Source organism: Ictidomys tridecemlineatus, chromosome 6 (genome assembly GCF_052094955.1).
Source record: "Ictidomys tridecemlineatus isolate mIctTri1 chromosome 6, mIctTri1.hap1, whole genome shotgun sequence".
Lineage (NCBI taxonomy): Eukaryota > Metazoa > Chordata > Mammalia > Rodentia > Sciuridae > Ictidomys > Ictidomys tridecemlineatus.
Window position 1 is genome coordinate 121,048,151 of NC_135482.1, and position 25,464 is coordinate 121,073,614.

Consider the following 25,464-nt stretch of genomic DNA (forward strand, 5'->3'; position numbering starts at 1 on the left):
TGAGTCTCTGACTGCTTATGGAAGCTTTGCAATCTCTATAAGTACTTCGGATACACACATACTCAACACACATGCAGATATATCATTATCTACATGACCACTTCACCATTGTTACTAGAACTCCCTGCTTTGCCTTTGAAACTACTTGGGTCTGAAATTTTCTTCATGTATGATTTTTTTATCTATAAATTTAGTTTCTCTAATGGGTATAGGTCCATTTAGATTTCTATTTTTTTTTGTCTTTTGTCAATTTGGACAATAATTTCTTCATTTCATCAAATTTGTAAAATTCATTGGCACAAATCTTATACTGACAATTTGATTCATAGTTCATGTTTTGTTCATCAGTTATATTGATTATTGACATGTCCAGAAACAGCTTTAGGCTTCAAAAAGGTTCTCTACTACGTCAATTTTTACTTATATCCTTATTATTTCCTTTTTTCTACTTATTTGAGTTTATATTATTATGCTTATTCTGGGTTCTTAAGGGGAAAGCTTCAAATTTTGATATTCAATCTCTCTCTCTAAGCTGCATGATACAGACTTTTATTAGATTTTAGCTACATTTCACAAAATTTTCTTGTTTTGCTTTTATTTTTTTGAAAATGTTTTTATTAGTTCATCATAGTTACATATAATAGTGGGCCTTGCGCTGGGGTTGTGGCTTAGCGGTAGAGCGCTTGCCTAGCATGTGCAGTGCCCCAGGTTTGATCCTCAGCACCACATATAAATCAATAAAAAAAAAAAGGTCTAAAAAGAAAGTTTAAAAAAAATAGTTGGCCTTCATTTTGCCATAATTATACATGCATAGAATATAATTTGCTCCATTTCAGTCCCCAATACTTCCTCTTTCTGTCCTCCATTACCCTGCTCCCCTTCCTCTGCTCCACTGCCTTTTAAATTGGTGATATCTATCTATCTAACTATCTATCTATGTAAATTATAACATAAAACGTGGAATTCACTGTGTGCATATGCATATATGCATATACGTACACAGAATAATTTGGTCAATTTTGTTCTATCACTCCACCCTCATCTTCAATCTCACCCATCTACTTCTCTGATCTACCTTCTATTTACATGGGATCCACTCCGTTTTCTCTTTATTTTGCTTTACCTTCCTCATATGAGAAAAAAATTTTTTTTGACCCTTGACTTTCTGAATCTGACTTTGTTTTTACTTGGCATGATGTTCTCCAGTTTCATGCATTTGCCAGCAAATGCCATAATTTCATTCATCTTCATGACTGAGTAGCACTCCATTATGTATTTTCTTTACTTATTTATTTGCTGACAATCACCTGGTCTGGTTCCATACCTTGGCTATTGTGACTATGCTGTAATAAATATCGATGTGCCTATATCACTACAGTATACCGATAGTATACTTTAGTTCTTTTGGATAATTATCAAGGAGTGGGATTGCTGGGTTCTATGCTGGATCCATTCCTCTCTTTTGAGGAATCTCCATATTGCTGCCCAGAGTGCTTGTACTCATTTTCATTTCCACCTATAATGTATGAGTGTACCTTTTGCACACATCATCACCAACATTTATTATTATTGTTACTGCCACTCTAATTTGAGCGAGATGAAATCTCAATCTAGTTTTGACTTTCGTTTCCCTGATTGCTAAGAGTGTTGAATATTTTTTTCATATATTTGTTAGCCATTTTAATTTCTGCTTTTATGCTTATCCTATTATTGTACAGAAGAATTCATATTATGTTTTTATGCTTATTCTGTATTCTTAAAGTGAAAGCTTCAAACTTAGGCATTAGAATTCTCCCTCTAAACTATATTGTAGAAATTTTTATAATTTGGCAAAAATCTCACAGAATTTTGTTATGGTTTACTTTTACTTTTTTATTTCAAAAATCTTCTCTACTATCCATTAAGATTTTTTCTTTTGTATATGAATAATTTAGATGTGTTTTCTTTTAATTGCCAAACAATTTTGAATTTTCCAGATTTTTTTTTCTAAATTAACTTTATTTTCATCAAAAAAACATAAGTTGTATGATTTTGATTTTTTCTGGTACACTTTAATTATACATAATTGTGGTATTCATTGTGATATAGTCATACATGCATATAACATCATTTGCTTTACTTCATTTCAAAGTCCCTTTCCATCCTCTCCTTGATCTTCTTCCAGTACTCTCTTGTCCCCCTTCTATTTATTATTTTTGTATAATTTGTGCATTACAATAATACATAAAAGTCAGATTTGTTGTTATATATTCATGAATGCATATAGCATAACTAGCTAGGTTAATTTTATACCCCAGTACCTCCCTATTTTCTCCCTATCCTTATATCTCTTTCTTCCACTCTACTGTTCTCCTTCCTGTTTCCCTGATATCCCTTTTATATTTCTTTTTTTTCTTTCTAGTTACTGCATATGAGTGAAAACATTTGATGCTTGATTTTCTGAGTTTGGCTTATTTTGCTTAGCATGAGAATCAAAAGTTATATGATTTTAATCCTTTCATATATATTGAAATTAAGTCTAGCTTCCTGAATGTTCCCTATGTCCTTAAAAGCATATGTGGTCTATTCTTGTCAATGAGATGTTTTATGGTTCTACAAATATTGACTAGATCAGATCAAGTTAGATAACAGTAAAGTCTTCTCTGCCTATTATTTTATAACTATAGAAAATACATGAAAAATCAAGCTACATTTCAGATTTTTGCACAAAAATTTTTGTTGTTCTTGTTTTTGCTTGGTTTGGTTTGGTAGTACTAAGGATTGAACACAGGGATGCTTTACCACTGAACTACATCCAACTCTATTTATTTATTTGTTTGTTTCATTTTTTAGACAGAGTTGTACTAAGCTGCTAAGTCTGGCCTTGAACTTGTGCTTCTACTGCCTCAGTTTCCTCAGTTGCTGGAATTACAGGCATATGCCAACATACCTGGCTAAAGTGTGTGCTTTATTGTTTTTTTTTCATGTGTTTTGAATTAATTTTTAACTTTACTCATATTTACTTTAAAAATTGCTTTATATATAGCAATATTTCCTACTCTAAAATCTACTTATTATGTTTTTATATGGCTACCTCATGTTTCTTTTGGCTACTGTTTCAATGATATATGTTATGGCATCATGTATATACTTATATTTAAGATGTGTTTCTTTTAAACAGTATATACTTAGAGTTTGCTTTCTTTATCCAATTTGGCAACCTCTGCTCTTTAATTGTAGTGTTTGACCATTTACATTTAATATGTATATGATTAGATTTAAAGTACTGTCTTCCCATTTGTTTTCTATTAGTTCCATTATTCTCTACCCCTTTTCTCCTTTTTTTAAAAAATTTTCTCTTTCCTCTGAATATTAGGATTCTATTGTTTCTTTTCAGTCTCTCAGATTTTCGATTTTTTTCATCAAATTCATTATTTAATTATTCAAATGTAATTTTTGCTTTCCTAATTTCATATATGTATGTGTGTGTGTATATATATATAATGTATGATAAACTTATATATAGTAGAACAATATCATATTATTGTTCTTGCTTTAAACAATCTATTATCATTTAAAGAATTTTAAATTAAATTGGTCATTGTCTTATCCCTCTTTGTTCTTTAGTAGATCAATGTTTTGCCAGTTGTAACTTTTTTTAAATCTAAAATCATTGCTGGAGGTGTAATTTACTTGTCTAGATCCATTTATAAGCACTTATGTAATGGTATTTTGCTTTTTTGTTGTTTGTAAAAAAAATACCTTAAATATACAAGTTTTCTCTAAATCAGTAATAAGAAACTAGTTACAATAAGTTACAATTGTAAGCAAACTCAATCCTCAATGTGTTAGAAAGCAATAATGACATAGATATGTTATAAATTAAGTTAGTGACCTTAGATACTTGCTACTACAGATAAGGTCCAATCTGTTTTATCTGCTTTGCATAGCTCTGACAGCATATGCTTTTAACATTAGGGAAACCTTTATTAAACTTGCAGAATCCAAAGAATGTCCACTGAGAAATTATGGTTGTAGCTAATAATTGTGAATTTCATCTTGATTTTAGTATAATTGCAACAAAGATACTAGTTTTTTATAATTCATCTGAACCCTATGTTTAAAAGGGTTTTTTTTGTTGTTGTTGTTATTTCTGAGAAAATTTTTTCATCATTTAATGTCCCATTCATATAAATTACTAAAAGTTGCCTTGGTTTTCTGCTAGCAGAGGCGAGGACAGATTGTGAGAGCCTCTAAGTGGTCAGTATTATGCTTAACTGTTAGGATAAGCTTCTAGAGCTGTCCTTCATAATTTGTTCAAACATCTGGCTACCACTATTAAATAGGTTAGGGAAGAGCATATGGTTCTCATTTAGAACATTGCAAATATCATCACGATGGAGACTGTGAAATTTTAAGAAAGACCAATACTGTTTTGATTATAAACTCAGACAGAAAAAAAAAGAGCAAAAGAACCCAAAAACACAACCGCGTGCTAAGCTAATTCCAGTGTTTTATTATAGAAATGTCTATTCTGTGTTGTGTTATTTTTATTTTTACTTTGAAGAATCACTACAGAAGAGTAACTTGCCTTTTTTTTTCTGTGTCTCAAATGAAATTATAACCAAATATTTAAAATATATATGTATACTTATGCATATATATATATGAAAGAATATTATCAACTTGAGCTTTTGCTTTTAACAACTTTCATTTAAAATTTCAAAGTTAACGTTTTTACGATACAATCCCATCAATTAGGAATAAGTGTGTATGTGTTTTCCAGTTCAGCCTTCTATCTCTGTAAAACAGATGAAAGGCTCTCGTAAGAGCTGCTAGGTTAATCCAGCTGCTTAAAAGGTGTGTTGTAGTTGACCATTTGCCAAAAAAAAAAAAAAAAAAAAAAAATCCGTGGACACTGGAGCCAGCTGGCATCAGGTTGGAGGGCGGGACTCTCTCAGCTGATTAGGACTGTGGTTGGAGACATTTTTGTAAACTCCACTTTCAAAATGACAAACAAGGAAAAAGGGTTGCCTTTGCTGACCTGCAGTTTTTGCAGTAATGATATCTTCAGAAGTGTCTTCTTAAAATATCTCTTCTGATGCACATCATTTGAACCTCTGAAATAAACCTTCTACTAATATTTGAAGATTACGAACTGGGGATGGAGTTCAATAACTCTTGCCCAGCATGTGCAAAGCTCTGAGATCAATCCTAAACACCCCCAAAACCAAAACAGAAAAACACAAGCTTAAAAGGCAAAGGAGAAAACTCTCAATGCTATCTATCAACCAGTTAAGAAGGCTCCCTCTGCAATTTTATCATCCTTCCTATATAAAAATAAAGGAGGAACTAATTTTAATGCAAATTACATAATATATTCATGTCAAAAAGCTAATAACTCATTATGTTCGTTTCACCACATTGCTAAAGAGAACCCAGAGTTACCAAAATTTTTTCCTGTTCCCCCCATCCCATATGTTCTATTTATGGTATTAGAATAAGAACCTATGTTTCTAGCCATCAAGAAAATCTTGAACTACTTTGATACCTTGGCTCATCTGCACATGCATGCGTGTGCGTGCCCACCAGGTGTCTGTATGAGGCCTGCCACACTAACAAGTCCCCTGTCACACTCTCTTTTGATTTTTCCCCACCTGGTGCTTGCTACAGCAACATGCCTGCCTGGCCATTTGAGTTATCTGAGAACCTGTCAAAAGGCTGAGAAGATTTGGGAAGATTTCAAAAACCTGGCTGAGCCTGCCTTCTCAAGAATAATACTTTATGACACTTTTATTCTCTATCCCAAACCTCAGATGTTTGATTCTTTTTTTTTTTTTCACTGTAAAATAGGGGCAACAAGAAGCCTAGGAGGAGTTAGAACACTTTGAAAATACAAAAAAAAAAAAAAAAATCACAGAATGTTTCAGCTTTCACTGCATTGTAGACATTTATGTTTTCAAATTATAGGGTGATAGATTGGGTCTGGTTTCACTATAAACAGTATAAAAGAGAGCTCAATTAATGAAACATGTTTTTGAATAGACCACTTATATGAATATTAGCTTTAACTATTCATGAATTATTTTTATTTATTTATATTATTTTAAGAGCTAATAAAGTTACATGGCTTAGTCAAAAAGGATAAAATATATAGAGGAAAGTCACCCCCTGTGTGTCCCACATATGCCCATGAGTACTCCATTATTCCATGTCCAAGAGTACTCCTTTATTTCACTCCAGAGCTAAACATTGTCATAGTTTTTCGTGCATCCTCTCTAATATTGTCAGATTTAACAAATAAACACATAGGACCTCTCATTAAATTTATTTTCCCCCTCATTAAATTTAAATTTCAGATAAAGAATTAATATTTTTTAGTAGAAGTTTGTCCCAAATATTACATGGGATACGTATACTAAAAATGAAAGAAAAACAATCCTTGTTTATCTTATATTCAAAGTCAACTGAGTGTCCTAATCCTTTCTGAAATGTTTCTACAAATGGAAGAAATATGCTTGCACCTTCTTCTATTGTCCTCAGTGCTTCTCCTTGTACATAAATGGTAGCACTCTTTATGTACTGTTCTGTACCTAATTGTTTCTTTTTAACTAACCCTTTGCAAATCATTTCCACATCATAATTAAATAAGATTTCTCTTTGTTTACTGTAATTTAATTAACTGCTATGGCTTAGATATGAACTGTCTCCAAAAGTTCATGTGTGAGATGATATAAGAATTTTAAAGATGAAATGATTGGGTTATAGGATGTTTAACCTAGGGCTGGGGTCGTGGCTCAGAGGTAGAGCCCTCGCCTAGCATGCTTGAGTCACTGGGCTTAATCCTCAGCATCATATAAAAATAATTTTTAAAAAAAGGATATTGTGTCCCCCTATAACTAAAAAATACATATTAAAAAAGAAGATGTTTAATCTAATCAGTGCATTATTTCTTTGATAGGGATTAACTGGGTGGTAACTGTGGGCGGGTAGGATGTGTGGCTGGAGGAGGTGAATCAGTGGGGGTATACCTTTGGGGTTTAGATTTTTGTCCTTGTTGAGCAGAGCCCTGACCCCAACCCCCAAACCCCTTTCTGGAGCCACATCCCCAGCTGCTTTCTTCTGCCACACACTTCCACCATGACGTTCTGCTTCTCTTGGCGCCCCAAGGAATGGAGTTGGCCATCTATGGATCAAGACCTCTGAAACCATGAGCCCCCAAAGAAACTGTTCCTCCTGTAATTGTTCTTGTCGGGTCTTTGGTCACAACAGTGAAAAAGCTGACTAATATACAATCCATTTTGATACATGTTTTTATTTTTTATTAGTTCTTTTTAGATATTCATGACATTAGAATGACAATCCCCCCCATCCCAAAGTCCAAGGCCAAATGTTCTCCCTGACATGTGGATTCTAACACACAATAAGGGGCCAGCAAGGAAAGACTAGATGCTCATTGGATTACACAAACCACCTTAATGTACTTACGGATTATCTCCCATGCTTTGCTCTCACAATGCTGCAATGAATAATCACACGTACATAATATCACAAGTGGGTAATATATTTTTAATAAAACTTCAGAAGTACCATTTAGTGTGCCAAATAGGACATGCATATATGATTTTGGTGGATATTACAAATTGCTCTTCATAATGGCTATAACAATTTGTAATCCAATCAGCCATGTATGAGAGTACTCATTTCTATCACCCCCTGACACTACATGTTACCAAAACTTTGGAATTTTGATTGCATGTTTTTATAGGCCATTTTGATTTTTTTGAGTTTTCTATGCATACCCAATTGCCTTGCTGCTACTTTGGTTAATCCATTCCTTCTAAATTTCTCTGAACTCTTTGTGTATTAAGGACTTTAGTCCTCTGGGATAAAAGTGACAACTTTCCTGATATCTCATCTGTCTTTTCATTTTAACTGTGAATCATTAAATTTACTGTTTTACCACACCTTCAGTTTATGCTTTTGCATTTTGGGTCACTGTGAGAAAAGCCTTGCCCAATCAGAGACTAAAATTTTCACATTGGATTTTTGTACTTAATGTACTTCGAACTCATAAGGAAAGTGTCAAGAAAGAACTGAATGAAAGAAATAAAGAGGGAGGAGAGGCAGCTCAACAGTAACAGGTTTATTTGGGACAAACCTGCAGAGGGAGGACCAATGGAAACTGAGACCCCTCCTTCTACTTACAATCTGGGGTAGATATATAGAAATTATAGAGGGGGAATTTTGCAGTTAGGCCCCTTAGTGAAGAGTCCTTTCAGGTGTTTTCAGAATTTCCATCTCAGGTAACAATTTCCTTTCTTATGATGGTGGAGTGCCTGGGGTTGATTTGCATGATGGTGGAGTACTGGTAGGGTTTAGGTCAGGCTGAATGAGAGGGCCAGGAGGTGATTCTTGTGCTAAGATGGAGGATATGATTCAAAATGGTGTTGCTCATTTCAAGTTCTTCCTAACATAACAATTTTTGTTTTATGTTGAAATCTTTGGTGGACTGGCATTGTGGCTCAGTGGCAGAGTGCTTAAAAAATGAATAAACAAAATAAAGATATTGTGTCCAAGTATGATTTTTTTTTAAATCTTTGATGCATTTGAGTTATCTTGACATGTGCTGTGGTCCATGGATGCAACTTTAATTTTTTTTTTCAAATGTCTTCCCTGTTGTTTCTAAACCACATATTTAAAAGTGGATTTTTGTCCTCATTCAACATCTTGTCTTTATTGTATATTAAATTCCTTTATCTGAGTTTACTTTAAAACTCCACACTGCTCCCTTGGTATTTACCTGCCTATCACATAAAAATATCATACTGAATTAATTATGAAGACTTTGGAGTTGAAGATAACCAGGGAAAAACATTACCCTTTCAGAGTCCCTTCTTCTCGGGGTTTACTTCCATTGATACTTTCTACAGAAATTTAAGAATTAGTTTGTGAAATGAGATAAAGGTCACTAGTGATAATTTTTGTGAATCTATTAGAATAAATATAGTCAATTACAATATGTTGTGTATTTCAAATAGCTTGGAGAAAGGATTTTAATGTTTCATCACAATGGAATTATAAATGTTTGAGTAAATAGAGCTACCAATTACCCTGATTTACACTAGGTACACCTATACTCAAGCATCACCTTATACCCTATGCTTGTACATTCTTACCTGTTAAAATAAAACAAAACTAAAGACCTTATAAATTAATTTAGGGAGAAATAAAAAGTTTAATATGTTGAGATTTCCTATCCAAAACCATGATGTACCTTTTTATTTTTTTCAGATTGTGTTATTTTATGTAAAGAACATTTTAAAAGTTAATTTATCTAATTTTTGCACATTTCTATTAAGTGGATTTTTAGGTATTAATGAGATTTTTTGCTAATATACATAAGATCTTCATTTTCACTGTATGTTTACATAGGTGTTTTATATGTAAGCTTTGAATTTCTGTGTGCCAATTTGTCCTTTCTGAGCTATCTTGTTATTTTTAAATGTTTAATTGATTCTATTGTATTTTTAAGGCATAAAATTATATTATTGATAATTAGTATTTTCTTTCAAAACCTCTTACCTCTACCTTCTCAAATTGAGTTGAGAAAATATGTCCAATGCAATATTACATTTTGGTGATGTCTTGCTTTTCTACTGACTTTAGCATTACTTGTCCATTCTTAAATAAGGTGTTGGGTTTTTTAAATTTTTATTTTATTCATTATTTATTTTGCTGAGATAAATATATTTCATTATATTAAGAAAGTATCTGGTATTATCTATTTTGTTGATTTTTTTAAATTAAGAAATGAGACTCTATGAAAATGATCATATATTTTCTTGGCTCTATTAATCTGTTAAATTAAATAAATAGATTTTCTAATATTGGGCCACACTTCCATTCTTGAAATAAATTCCACTTGCTCATAGTTTTCTAAAAATTGGCAATTTATATCCTGCCTCTGCTTTGACCAGAGTTATTTTAGGAAAAAAAAATTAATTTATAGTAGGTATAGTTTTTATTGTTGTTGTTTTATTTATTTCTAGCTTTATGGCATTGTGATCAGATAATTGTTTCAATACTATTATTTTTTCAGGTTCATGATGTTTAATTTTGGACTATTACATTTTTAATTTTGTTAAATACTTCATTAGCACTTATATTTTATGTATTCTTCTACTTTGTATAGATAGATAAACAGAGAGTGTATGAGCTTTCTATGGCTATGGAACAATTTATAACATTAGTGGCTTAAAACAATTCATTTTTTTCTTTTATGGATTCTACAGATCAGGAGTTCAGGCCTAAGTAGATCCTCTGCTCAGGCTCCCACAAGGCTGTCGGCAAGATAGAAGCCAAGTTGGTGTTCTCACTGAGATCCTTACTGGGGACAATCCATTTCTGGCCTGATTGATGTTGCCAGCCTTTTTTTCTCCCCCTGTGGCTGGACTGAGCCTGGAGGCATTAGTTGGCTATTGACTGGAGGGTTCTCCCCTAGGTCCTAGACCCCAGGCACAGGTCGTAGCGGCCTCTTTCAGGTTCTAGAGGCCGTCCACACCTCATAGAGGCCATCCCCTAGACTGTAGATCCTCCATCAGGTCCTAAAGGCCCCTCTGGGGTACTAGGGGTCTCCCCCAGATCCTTACCACTCAGGCTTCCTCATCACAGACATCAAGGCAACAATGAGCATCTCTGGCTCCTATTGGCTAAAACACTCTTGTGTGTTGCAACATACTCAAAGAAGTGCCCTCCTATCACTTAATGTCATAGACTATTGATTAGAACAAGTCAGAGACCCTGCTTGAACTCAGTAGTGAAAATTATATGAGGACCTTTATGGGCCAGGAGGCAGGAATTACTGAGCATCATTATAGAGGGCCCAAGGTAATACATAGTTGGAGAAAGAGATCATATCTAACTTTTAAAATTATCTTATTATGCTTCTTATTGCCTTACTTTTATTTTCCCATGTGTCATAAGTTGGATCTAGAGTGTACTCCAAAGGCCCATGTGCTAAAGACGGGTTTTGAGCCTGTGGCTCTATTAAGAGATGGTGGAACCTTTAGAAGGTGGGACCTAGTGGAAATAGGTTAGGTCATTGGGAATGTGCCTTGGCAGGTGATATTGGAACCTGACCCCTTTTTCCTTCTTTGCTTCCTGACTGCCAAGAGGTGACCAGCTCCACTGCCACTCACTCCTTCCATGATTCAGTGCGCCCACCACAGGCCCAAAGCAAAAGTACCAAACAACTATAAATTGAGACCTCTAGAACCATGAACCAAAATAAAACTTTCCTTCTTATAAGTTGATTTTCTGAGACGTTTTGTCACAGTGATGAAAAAATGACTAAGACACCATGATTCGCCAGATTTAAAAAAGTTGTTTAAATCTTGTACTACTAGTATGTCTATTTTTCTTTGAAATTTTTATAGTTTTTAAAATATTGTTTCTATATTTTGTGACTCATGACTTATACCTGCATTTAAATATCACCCCTTAGCATTACAATCTTCTCTCCTTTTCTTGTCTACTGCATTTTAGCCTACAGTCTACCAGGTTATTTAATAAGAACCCTGCTTTGTTTTTATTAGCACTTATCTGGTGTTAGTGAGTTTTCCAACCTTCTTTTTTATTTTCAGTCTTTTTGCTAACTTTAATTCATGTAATTAGCCATTAGGAATTATTTTCTCTTTAATCCGTGAATGTAGTTTTTAAAAATTTTATACCATTTAAAGTGTAGCCTTTTTCCTTTCTTTGATTTTCTTTACAGAGTTCCAATATTTAGAAGGTGATGTATTTTTGTTCTAGTGGTAACCATTGTCTTTAGTTGTATACAATTTTAGTTTATTTTTAAAGTGTTTTTAGTTTATACATTTTTTAAATTTTTATATATTTAAAATTTTTTCTAAACTATAAGCAATTCTAAAATTATTTCTTCCCCTCTTCTCTTCAGCTCTACCACTCAATTTCAAGCGGTATTATTTTTTTTATTTTAGCATCTACTTTTGTATCTCAGTTACTTGAAATTTACACAGTCTATAATGTCTGTCTCTCAGCTTTAGGGATGAGAGATGTTTCAGCTCATTCTACCACTCAGTGTGTTTCTCTGTCTTAATTATTGTGTATTGAAAAATTTGTGCCTTCTCAATGTAACACTGACAACTTTAATTGCTCCATTTCTTTTAGTGCTATAGATGCATTTATTTAATGCTCATTGTCCACCTATTATTGCAAGACAGATTTTCTCTGATTATTTTCTTGGTTTTCTGAAACCTATATCAGTTGCAGAAAACTCATCCTTGATTCCACTTCTTTGGGCCCATTGGGACAATTTTATCTGGATTCTTTTGTGTTCAACACAGTTTGTAGCCCTTTTGTTTTAAGAAAACTTTAAAAGTAATCTGTGTTGTTCTAATTTCCCTTGAGGTTTCATGAAGCCACTTCTACAAAGCTTCTGTACCAAGTAGAAAGAGGGATCCTTTCAGTCAGATGTAACCCCATGTATAGAATGGTTGGTGAGATAAAGGAGAATGAATGAGATAAAGGAGAATGTCCTACATATTAGATACTGATCTTGGGGCTGTTTCTAGTTCTGTTCTTATTTCTGAGGTCATTGTTCTTTCTATTTTCCCAAAATTATTCAACTTTGTCATGTTTATGTATTTATTTTTCTTTTAGTACTGGGGACTAAATCTGGAACACTATACCACTGAGCTACATCCCCAGTCCTTTTAATTTTTTTTTTATTTTACAGAGTTGCTGAGGATGACATTTTACTTGCAATCCTCCTGCCTCAGCCTCCAGAGTGACTGGCATTGTAAACTGAGCATGTGCCTCCATGCCCAGTCTGTCATTTTTACATAGCACTGGATTATGTTTGTTTGATTCAATGTTTTCTAAAAAGTTTTGGTGTTCTGTATATTGGATGTTTTCAATAGTTTGAAATTTGGTAAGACTTGCTGTAAGAGCCAGCCCATGTATAATGCTGAATGCAGTGTTCCGTATGTGCCAAGTAGGACAAATCTGTAGGCATGCTGTTTATGCTCTGCCTCATTATTGTTGTTGTTGTTGTTGTTGTTGTTGTTGTTGTTGTTATTGATCTGTTCCATCCAGTTTCAAGGTGTTTCAAAGTCTGTAACTATGATGGTAGACTTGTCTATTCCTTGTTTCATTTTTTCAGCTTTTACCTTACTTTAACCTTACCCCCATGGTCCAGGGATTGAACTCAAGGGTACTTAACAACTGAGCTACATTCCCATCCTTTTTCCTTTTTTGTTTAGAGATAGAGTCTAATTGAATTGCTGAGGGCCTAGCTAAGTTGTTGAGGCTGGCTTTGAACTTTCAATCCTTCTGCCTCAGCCTCTCCAATTGCTGGGATGACAGGCTTGTTCAACAGTGCCCATCTTACCTCATTGAAGATTGTTTAAAATTAGCTGCAAACAAGTTGGAATCATGTCTTTCTATTGCACTGGCACTCTTATCATCAGAATGTGGTTTTTTGTTTCTAATAAACTTGTGGCCATAAGGTGTGTTCCATCTGATATTAGTGTAGTCATCATAGTTTTAACAAAATTAGGCATCATGTGGTATATAGTTTGTGTTTTTCACTTTTATTTTATGTGTCTTTACATTTAAGGCATATTTCTTGTATACCACATATACTTGAGAGTTTAAAAAATTCTGAGTTTTTGCCTTTGAACTGAAGCTTTTACTGATGTTTTTGACATTGAATCTAGGCACTATTTACTGTTTGTCCTCTATTATTCATTTTATCTCTTTCTTGAAGCAGTTCAGTTTAATTGAGAATTTATGATTCTGTTTTTACTTCATTATCCCTCCCTAATAGTTTATTAGAAATATCAACTTTCATTCTTGTATCCTAATTACCCTAGAGATTTCAACACAGATCCTTGACTGATTAGGACTATTCTTAATAACAGGTACATTTTATCACTTCTTTATAAATGAAGGATTGAATTGCACTAACCCCACCCTATTTTTAACATTATTAATGTCACATACTTTAATTGTACAAATATTTTTCAAGCACATTTCAACTGTAGAGCATTTTTATTGTCACTAAAAAAGTTAGATTTTTACCATTTTAATGTGCACTTTTTTTTTCCTTTTTCTTCCTTCCATGATTCTGTCATTTTCCTACTGCCCAAGGAGCTCCCTGATTCTTTCTTTCATTGCATATTTTGCTGCCAATAAATCCTCCCAGTTTCTGTTTATCTATAAAAGTCTTTATTTTCAAAGTATTGTTTTACTAAGTAAAGGATTCTGGATTGGCAATTACTTTCTTTCAGCATGTTTAATTTGTTATTCCATTTTCTTTGTGTTTAGATAATTTTAGTTGAGAATTCAGCTCTGGGTATCATTGTCGCTCTTTGTAAGGTAATGTGTCTATTTTCCCTTGAATGCTTTGAAAAATCTCTTCTTTGTCTTTTAGCAGTTTTTCTATGTTGGTAAATGCTCAGATGTGTGGTTTGGTTTTTCTTTTCTTTTTAATTTCTTATGATTCATAGTTTTTCTTTGATATTTGACTTGGGCTTTTGTTAGTTTTGGAAATTGCTCAGCCATTATGTTTTCACATATCACTTCTACTCTTCACTGCTAACTACAAGTCCAATTATACACATTTTAGAACCTTCGAAATGTCTTTTAATTTCCTATTCTATTTTCTCTTTGTTTAATTAGTATTCCTCAATGTGATTCAGAGGAGAGTATTGTCTGAATTTATCTTCCAGTTTTCTAGTCCACTCTTCCATGTTTGACCTGCTGTGGAAACTTTATCCAAATGACTGATTTCCACTATTTTATAGTCTGGAGTTTCCACTTAATTCTGGTTTTAGATATTAGATTCCCATCTTTTGGTAAAATTTTTTTTCCCTAAAACTTCTGTGAATTTCCTTGAACCTATTAATCTTCTATCTATTTGTCACCTGTGGGACTCGTCTTGCTAGTTTCTATTTTATCTGTTAGTATTTAGGCCCCTGGTTCTATCTACCCAAAACCTCAATAATGAATTCCTGAGGCCAAGATAGAGGGTGTCAAACATTATAGAGGCCTTGAAAGACATCATCTTCAAATAGAGGTTATTTTCATTTTTCCGGAAGATATTTGGATTATGGACAGATAGACTTGACCCCGTCCTGGATGAAGTTATGTCAAACTGGGTTTCTGTTTTAGTGAAGAACAATTGTTTTCTAGTTTGCATTTTCTTATAGAAAAATAATACATTTGGGGCCTTACATGAAAGCTCCTCATATTATAGCCTCCTTCCTCTTTGTTTTGGCCCATATTGAATGGTTGCATTCCCAGTTAATGCTCAAAGACATACTTTGATTGTTCTGGAATCCTTGGTACCGTTTGGGTTGTCTTCTTGGCGGTTCCCCTTCAGGACCTCCCTTCCTGTCCATCCAGCCTAAGAACCAGCCAATGCGTCTGTGGGGAGTGTCAGCTCACCTGTCTGTGGTCTTTACTTCAGGCTCATCTCCTCTCAGATCAAATGTATCATGATCAATCTAAATTTCAACTTCATCTTCCCTTATTTGTGAATTCTTTGGCTATATCTACTACTGCTTTCATCTTATCTTCTCAGACTAAAGCTCCTTAGAAATTGGCAAATGTCTAGATGAGAGAAGTGGTGAGCAATATTAGGCTCATCTCAATGTAACTTTCCTCCTCTGGGCTTGTCGGCCACCCAAGTTTTGGGTGCCTGTTTGTTCTATAAGATCTTCAGAAGGTTAGCATTGCTGTTTAATTTTGTGAGTTTTCTATAGCATTACAGGTAGGAAAAAAATGCACTCCATTGTTAAAGAAGTTAGTTACTTTCTACTGGGTCCATGTGAGCCCCTATAATGGCTCATCTGGAAATACAACAGGAGGCTCATAACTGGCTACCCTGCATCTACCCTGGCTCTCTTATACTCTATTCTCAGCAAAGCACCAAGAGAGATACCACAGAAATTTCAAATAGTTCATATCAGACCTCTGCCTAGTACTGTTGCTTATCCCATTTCAAACAGGACAAACACAATTGTTTTATAAAAAAATGAAAATGAAACAAAGAAAACCCACACAGAACTACAGGACCTACGTACCTTCACTCCTCCTGGTCCTTCTCTTCCTGTCCAGCTCTGCTTATGCCACACTGGCCACCTGGCCTTGAATACTACAACTTCTTCTACATTAGCGTCTTTGCAGTAGCTGCTTCCTTATCCTAGAATATTCTTTACCCCTGAAGACTTAAGGCAGATTTCCGCACCTCTTTTGCCTCTTAGCCTAAATGTTGTCTTTTCAAAGAAAACTATGCTAACTGTAAAGAAAACAAAAGGGGACAGAAACAAGGTGCAGAGGCATAGTGGCGGAATAGCAGGGTGGCAGAATGGCAGAAAGGCTGAAAGGCCCTTGTCCAAGCTGCCAGCTTTATTTGTATCAATAGATTACATTAGGTCACTGGCATCAGTAGTACATAATTCTTCATTGTGTCATTAGCAGGTTACAGAGTTAGCAACATTAAGCAGCTTATTTCTCAGTTGCATACTATAGTTGCAATAGGCAAAGTTAGGAGGTTTGTGTAGCTCTCAAGAAAGTCCATTGTTTAAAGTTACTGTTATGTGGACAGGTTCAGGTTCAGCAGAGCTTGGTGAATCATTGTGGTTGTCTAACAAGAGAGTTCCTTTATTCCCAGGAGCTGAGTACATGAGACCAATGTGGAGGCTGCTAAGACTCTAGCACAGAACCTCCTCAAGCAGGGCATTGACACAGCAGCCAGGCATTGCACATGTATTAATTATCTTACTAGTTCCTGGGAGAAGCTGCAGAATATTCCAAGTGTGCAAAACAGGTTGCCTGTTACCCATGAGGGGTTCGCACACCAGAGGAATGCTGTCCTGTACATTTCCACAGCCATAATCCTTACACCTAATTACTTTGTTAAACTAAAATCTTTCTCACCCTTTCTCAACTTCATTTTTGACCCTCTTCACCAAACTCTCCTTTCATTTTATAATCCATCATGATAATCCCTTTCAGATATAAGAAAAAAAGTTGCTGCACATCCTACTTAGTGTTTTTCTCTATGTCTTTTCCCTCTTCCCTCCCTAACTACAAAGTTAACTCAAAAAGGAGTGTTTAGATGTTTCCATTGATATACTCTGAGCACTTGGAATAACAGAATATGTCCTCAAAGTATAAGGTAACTGGTCAACACATTTATTTATTTATTTATTTATTTATTTATTTTTAAAAGGCACTCAAAATCATCTAATAATTGGAGGATTTAACTTATTCAATCAATTAAATTAATTTATTCATCAAATATTATTTGAGTATGTACTCTATGCCATAGAACTAAAATAATAATTATAAATAAGCAAGCCTTTGGAGCTAGAAAATAAGTTCTAACTACATGGTATTCTTGAGGTGACTGCAATGTACTTTCATGGCCCAAGAAGTTCCTACTTTTTCCCTGAGGAAAAGATGTCTGTCTCATAAGTAAGGGTCAGGTTCAGGTATGTTGGAAAGAGGGTTGTTCCAAGGAGTGCTGAGTCACAGCTGTGCCCATTTCCCCCCAGAATTCTACTTTAATAAACTCTTAACTATGGCCCTAGGGAAGATGAAGCACAAATCCCCTTTGCAAGAAGCACTGAAATATTAACAAATGCCACACCATAAATCAAAAGAAGAGGATTACTCAAGAAAATGATGAATTTGTGGAGTTTTTACATTAAGATTATTTACAATCCATGTATTACAATGTTTTGGGCTTCTTCAGTTCAGATCTTACCAAGGTTAAAAAAAATCTATATATTTTAGCTTTAGCTATGTAGAGGTTTGTTCTTAATTTATCATAGCTTTGATAAAAATGATTGCATTAATGAAAAAAGGTAAATTTCTAGAACCAGAGTTAAATGAGTTAGGTGTATGATCCATAGCCTATGTATTTGCCAAAGGTTATATAACTATTTAATATATGATGTGATATAATTGTACAGGTGCATTTATCCACATGAATATCTATCAAATCACATATATTCATATAGCTATATACCTATATAAATATACCCGAATCTATGAATCCATCCAAAAACATTCCATCTATGTTCCTACAAGGTTCTCTCATCTAAATACTCATACCAGTCTTGGAAATGATCACTGAGCTCTGATTATAAATATTGGGAGAAACCAAGAAACAGAAGAGACTGAAAGAAAAGTAATCTAGGCCTAATTACCATAATTTAGAAGTTTTTTTTCTAATTAACTAAAAACTTGAATTACAAGATACTATAAAGTCTATTGTTCTTAAATTGATTTAGTTAGGGTTAGATATGACCAAAGCTTCGAATCCTCCCAAGTGAATGCATACTCCTCTCAGGATTTTGATTTTGTAACTCTCTGACACTTATCACTTTAATATTGCTCTACCACTAAGACAGAAGAGGAAGAGAAAAGGAACTTTTTACAGCACTTTCTTTTTTCTCATAGGAGCCTGCTTAGAGGACACAGCCAAGTAATGCAGAAATCTTGAGCGATTATGTAAAGAGCCGGGCATGATACCCACTTCCCTGAACACACCCCATAAAGCCAGACTTAAATCTGCACAACGTTCTTGGTAAACAGTTTCTGAAATGTTTTTAAAATAACTGATCATCATATTTGCCTAATTGGAAACATTCTTGAGTTATTTTCTGTGTAAGGCAGCTGTACTAGCAACAAGGCAGTTCTGGAAAGTTCAGTGAAAGGAATAACAGGAGAGAGAGAGTTTGAAATCCACAGATATTCAGGAAAGCAGGGTGGTCCATACAGAGCTGTGGCATTAGGTATAATCTTACTAACAGTTAAAATCTTCAAAAGTAGGCAGAGAGACAACAAGCATACTCAATGCTAATGACCAAAATGATGAGCAGTCTCTTCTCTTGAGTGTGATCCATGGACAAAACCACCTCTTTTTATTATCTTATGATTATGTTAAAATGCAGTTTCCTATGATTCATTCCAGGAACTGAATTAGATTCTCTGGAGGTGGGTCCCAGGAATCTTCAATTTAGTAAGCCCACCAGGTGATTTGTATGTATGCTAAGACTTGAAAACAACTGACGGAGATTAAAAAAACAACCGCACTGACCACTAAGAACATCTGTTGATGCTGAGTGGCATTGACTCACTCTTCCTCTGTCGATCTTAAGTTGAATTTTTGTAAATAAAGTCCCTTTTGTTTACACTACATCTTTTAGTTTTTGCTTGGTGTTCTGGGAATGCGTCTGTAGGAAAACCCTTGGATGTACTGTAGATATATTTTGGAAGAAAAATACTTGGCTATGTTTATCCAAGTGAAATTAGAAAGGGCTGAAGATTGAGATGCCAGGGAGTAAAAGAAAATTAACATTAACATTTATATTTTGGGCCAAAACATATGCTAGAGAACGAGAAACATTTTGGCAGCATTTAGTACATAGTTGATGGTAACAGAAGTGATTCCAGGTTCTTGGTAGAAATCAAGATCCCATGACTGTGAGGTAGTAATCATCATCGCCATCATCATCATCATCACCATCACCAATATTTGTACTGGGCACTACCTTTTATTAGGCCCCCTTACACGCATTATCTCTTTAAGTTCTCAACAGAGTCTAAATAGCTTCTGGATAGAGCTTCTTTCTCCCATGACGATTTCCCTTGTCCTCTTCAGTGTTCCAACTCCACTCAATGTCAAATTCATCCACTCAATTGGTTATGCCATGAACTTGGGAGTCATCCATGGCCCCCTTTCTCATGCTCCCTCCCTGCTCTACAACATACATGGTTTGATGGCTTAGATTTGTTGACTCGAAATAACATTTAGACACTCATAAAAATACTTGGAAGAGGAAAATAAGAACCTAGTAAAGAGAACAAACAGACTTGTTGGTGTCTAGGTCATCAAATTCAAGTTCCTGACATTCTTCTGATAAAAGAAACATAAATACAGTCTTTTTTTATTGACCAGAAAAAAAATATTTGAGGTGGGTTGACAATCACAGTATGCTGCTCTTCCTGTTGCTACTTTAGTGTGAGCAGCAGTCTCTCTAAGCGTGGGCAGACTTGTGGGTCCCTATGGTACAGTGGGGGAGGGGGTGTAGTTGGTGCTATGCTTTCTCCTATTCACCTTTATAGATACTGCCTGATAGCCCACATTGCACTGATTCTTCAGGTACACCCCACTAGACAGAAACTGCTTCAAGGAACACAAGTCCCTACTGATCTCCACTACCATCAACACCAACAGTGCATCTACCTGGGCATTTAGTTGTTTCTCCAAAGTGTGTCATTTCAAAACTTGTGGTTTGTAGATCGTTTATCCCTTTATGTTTTTTTTCTATTTTGATTATTGGTTGTTTTCTGCTTTTTATGTGTAAGAGTAATTCACTCTGAAAGGTTATGTTTCCAACGCTAACCTCTGGGAATATGCAGTCCTGTTCTGTGGTATTCAATAACCTGACAATGCTCTCCCTAGATATACAGAAATTGAAAGAATTTGTTGGGAGCACATAACTTTACAGGAAATATTTACAGAAATGCTTTAGGCTAAAATCAGACAACCCCATATGATAATTCAGGTCTAGATGAAAAACAAAGAGCACTACTACTAGCAATAATTTTGTTAGTTATAAACAATAATAGAGTTGGATATTTCTTCTATTTTCATCAGTTAACTTATTTAAAAGTAATTATGTCGAGTAACATGTATATAACCGGACCTCTAAAATGTAGATATTTAATATTTTTGACTACAATAAGATCAAGGAGGAAGGAGAAAATCTGCATTATAGCAAGTGGCACAAAATGGTATATCAAATCCAGAGGAACAAATGAAAAAAAATCAAAATATTTGAAATCAGAATAAATATGAAGTTCAATATAGAAAATTCTATTAATATATGCTTGCTTCTCCTTTAAGAGGAATAAAATTATGTAAATTAATGGTTTTGCCAATATACTTTTGTACTTTTAATATATAGGTATTATATACAAGTGGTAGCACAAAACAGGAAAGAAATAAGAAGAATATGGAGGAGTAATGTTTCATTAGCCCATTAGATTTAAATTAGGTCAAAGTTGAGGGTAATACTAAGTAGAAAGCATATTAAAAGACATATAGCAGCCCCTCAAAATTTTAAAGGTACTTTGAAAATTTATTAAAGAAATTTACATATGACACCAGAAAATATTCATTAGTTCAAAAAATATTCATTAGTTCAAAAATGTTAGGGACAATAACCGGAATTTCTACTGTAAGATACTGCCAAAAGGGCAAAATAAAAAAAAAAAAGTAAGAGGAAGGAAGTAAAGTTTAGCATGATAATGAATGAAATAGAGGATAGAAAATTAATACAGAAAAATCAAAAGGGAAGGACGAACAGAAATAAGAGACATGAGACATATTATGAACAAAGAGTAAAATGCCAATAAAATTTAACTATAAAATTCATTAATAACACTCAATGTGAATGAATTAAAAAATCAAATGCAAAGCCTAGGATTATCAGAATGGATAAAAACTAAAACCAACTCTATAATGTCTACAGGAAATACATTTTGAATTCAAAGGTAAAGATAGGGTGAAAATAAATGGATAGAATATGATTTGTCACTCTAAAAACATAAGAAAGCTGAAATGGTTCTACTTAATATATCAGATAAAATATATTTAAAAGAAAAGTGTTACGAAAGATATATATATTTTTTTCTTTTTTGGTAGTGGAGATTGAACCCAGGGGTGTTTAACCACTGAGCAACATCACCAGCACTTTCTATATTTTATTCTGAGAGAGGGTCTGGCTAAGTTGCATAGGGCCTTGCTTTAGTTGCTGAGGCAGGCCTTGAACTTGTGATCCTCATGCCTCAGCCTACCCAACTGCTGGGACCACTCCCCAACTATTGTGTACCACTGCACCCAGCTGAAAGATACATTTTACAATGATGAAAGCATCAATTCACAAGGAAGATGTAGCAATTATAATCTTAGGTGTACCTAATACCAGAGCCCCAAAATATCTAAAGAAAAAACTGATGACTTGATTATATAAGTTTTGATAGTGAATAGTAAACCTAAGCAAAACATTACCAAGTAAGTGGAGGCATTGTTTATACAGAAACAAACAAACAGACATTTATTTATAGAACACTCCACAACAGAACACATATTCTTAAATTCACGTGAAATATTTTCCAAGATATACTAGGTCCTATAACAAGCTCACTAAATTTACTAGTATTGAAATAATACAAAAGATATTTTCTGACTACATGAAATCAAATTAGAAAGGTAAAACTAATAAATTTGAGAAATTAGAAAATATATGGAAATGAAACAACTCCTAAGTCACAAATGGGTCTAAGGATAAACTTAAGGTTTAAAAAATAAGAAAATACTTTGGACTACATGAAAACAAAGGCACAATGTACCAAACATCTTGTGCCACAATTAAAGAAGAGCTTAGGAGGAAATTTATAGCTATAAATGCCTTAAGTTTAAAAAAAAAAATTGAGACAATAAAATGAATTTCTACTGTAAGATACTGCCGGAAGGGCAAAATAAAATAAAAATAAGAAGAAGGAAGTAAAGTTTAGCAATGGAAATGAATGAAACAGAGAATAGAAAATTAATAGAGAAAAATCAACAAAGCCAGAAGCTGGTTCTTTGAAAAGACCCATAAAATTGACAAACCTTAGTGTGATGGGTGTCAGCTTGACTGAATTTAGGAATGCCTAGAGAACTGGCAAACCATCCTTCCTTGAAAAGACTGATGTGTGTGTCAACAAACAAATTTAGGGTGGGAAGACCCACCCTAAATATGGATGGCATCATCCTGTGGGATGGGTGTCCAGCTAGAACAAAAGGGGAGAAAAGCCATCTCTTGCTTGTGTTTCACCTTCCTGAGAGGGTTTTTTTTTTTCTGCTGCTATTGCCCATGCACATAAGACTCCAGGTTCTTCAGATGATGTGTACTGACATCAGGAGCATTAAGGGGCCACCAGGCTTCTCTCAGACTGGGGCCTCATGACCTCATTACCAATTGTGCTAAAGCTTCTAGCTTCTTGGACCCATTTTCCTGATTCTCTAGTCTGCAGACAGCCATTGTAGAACTGTTCAGCCTCTGGTCAGGAATGAAATAAAAGGCATTGATAAAATGTGAACAACTATATGAACAATCATCTAAATTAGATTAAATGGTCACCTGCTGACAAGAAACCTATTATAAAAATCTACTCAAGAAGAAATAGAAATTCTGAGTAATAATTAAAGTATAATAAGATTGAATTAGTAATCAAAAGACTTCCTCAATGAAAAGTCTGTTATCAAATGATTTTTCACTGTGAATTTTACTAAACATTTAGAGAACAATTATATCAATTCTAAACAAATCTGACTCTAAATAATGAGTGGGAATACATCCTGATTTTTTCAATGAGGCCAATATTACCCTTATATGTAAATCAGACAAAGATATCACATACAATTAATACCTCTTATAAATATGGATGCAAAAGCCCCTCAACAAAATACAAGTAAATGGAATCTATCTACAAGTAAAAAGTATTATACACCATGATTAATTGACTTCAAACCCAGAAGTGCAAGGTGGATTTATTTACCATCTGAAAATAAATCAAAGTAATCTACCATATTAACAGAAAAGCAACCAAAAACACATGATCATTTAGTAGTCACAGCCAGTCTGACTGACTCACCAAGGAGTCCCAAAAAAATTGACCAAATTATGTTATGTGCATGTACAAATATGTCACAATGCATCCTACTGTTAGGTATAATTATAATGCACTAATTAAAAACTTCATGAAATACTGATTTATGTTGATACTTTTAAACACTTAGCATAAAAATCAACAAAAATTTGCATTTAAAGGCATAAATGCTTTTTTCTAAAAAGCCCTAGATCTATTAACAGTAGTTGCATTAAAAATATTTCCCAACCATTAATGATTAATAAGACAACAGTTTTAAAATGTTAATAATTAATGGCTATCCAGAATTTCATATAGGAAATACAAAATTTTTCTCAATTCAAAAAAAATGAACCATTGGATCAGGATTTACAGATAATGGAAAAGATGTGCCTTTATTCCTAGAGGTATTAATAGCTAATTTCAAGAAAAATAATCATTGTAGAGTATATGCTATAAGAGCAAACAGAGGATTCTTGAGAACAGAGATAAACAATCATTGGACATGAGGTTGCTTTCAGTATAACTAATTTTCAAAGTACTTATGGAAACAGGGACATTGTTATTGGGAGGCAGGAGGGTTTCACCTGTAACTTAACGTTGTAATAAAATTCCTCAATCTGGAGTCCATAGAAGTTCAAAGTGCCCTGGTACTGCTCTTGCTGTTTACCTGGATAACAAGGTGTGCTGCTCAGGTGGTTGATGGTCCAGCTCTTGGGCTTGTGGAAACCAAGACTGAATGAAGACAAAACGTGGCTTCAAGCCTTGCAGTAAGGGCCAGATGAGTCAGATCTGCTTGTGTTTCCTGAAATGAGACCAGTAATTGCAGATGAGATATTATTCTATCTATTTCGTTGGTCCTCATGTCTGTTTTGGTGGCATGCTGTTTTGTTTTTGTTTCTGTTTTTTTTTTTGTTGTTGTTGTTGTTGTTTTCTATTGGTACCAGAGCTTGACCCTAGGGGCACACAACCACTGAGCCACATCCCCAGCCCTTTTTTCATTTTTTTTTTTTTTTTGAGAGAGGTCTCACTTAATTGTTGAGGCTGACTTTAAACTTGCAATACTCCTGCTTCAGTCTCCCAAACTGCTAGGATTACAGGCATGTGCCACTGTACCTAGCCCCATGCTTTTTTTGTTAGTATAGCTATGTAACATAATTTGAGGTCCAGTATTGTGATGTCTCCAGCATTGTTCGTTTTATTCAGGATTGCTTTGGCTATTCTGGGTAGCTTGTATTTCCAGATGAATTATAATTTTTTTTTTCTAGCCAGGTGTGGTGGTGCATGCCTGTAATCCTAGCAGGTCAAGAGTTTAAAGCCAGCCTCAGCAAATTATAGAGGTCTCCTAAGCAATTTGGTGAGACCCTGTCTCTAAATAAAATATAAAAAATGGACTGGGGATGTGACTCAGTGGCTAAGTGCCCCTGGATTCAATCCCTGGTACCAAACAAAACAAAAAACACCAGTTTTTTCTAGCTCTATGAAGAATGTCATTGGCATTTTGATGGGAATTGCAGCTCCTCAGATACAGAAATAGCGTCCAGAACCTATGAAGAATTTAAAAAAACCAAAAAACCAAAACTTAATACCAAAATCCCAAAAACCTAATTAACAAATGGGCAAAAGAACTAAACAGACATTTCTCAAAATAAATAGAAATTGTCAATGAATATATAAAAAATGTTCAACCTCTAGCAAATAGGGAAATGAGAATCAAAAACTACATTGGGATTTCATCTCACTGTA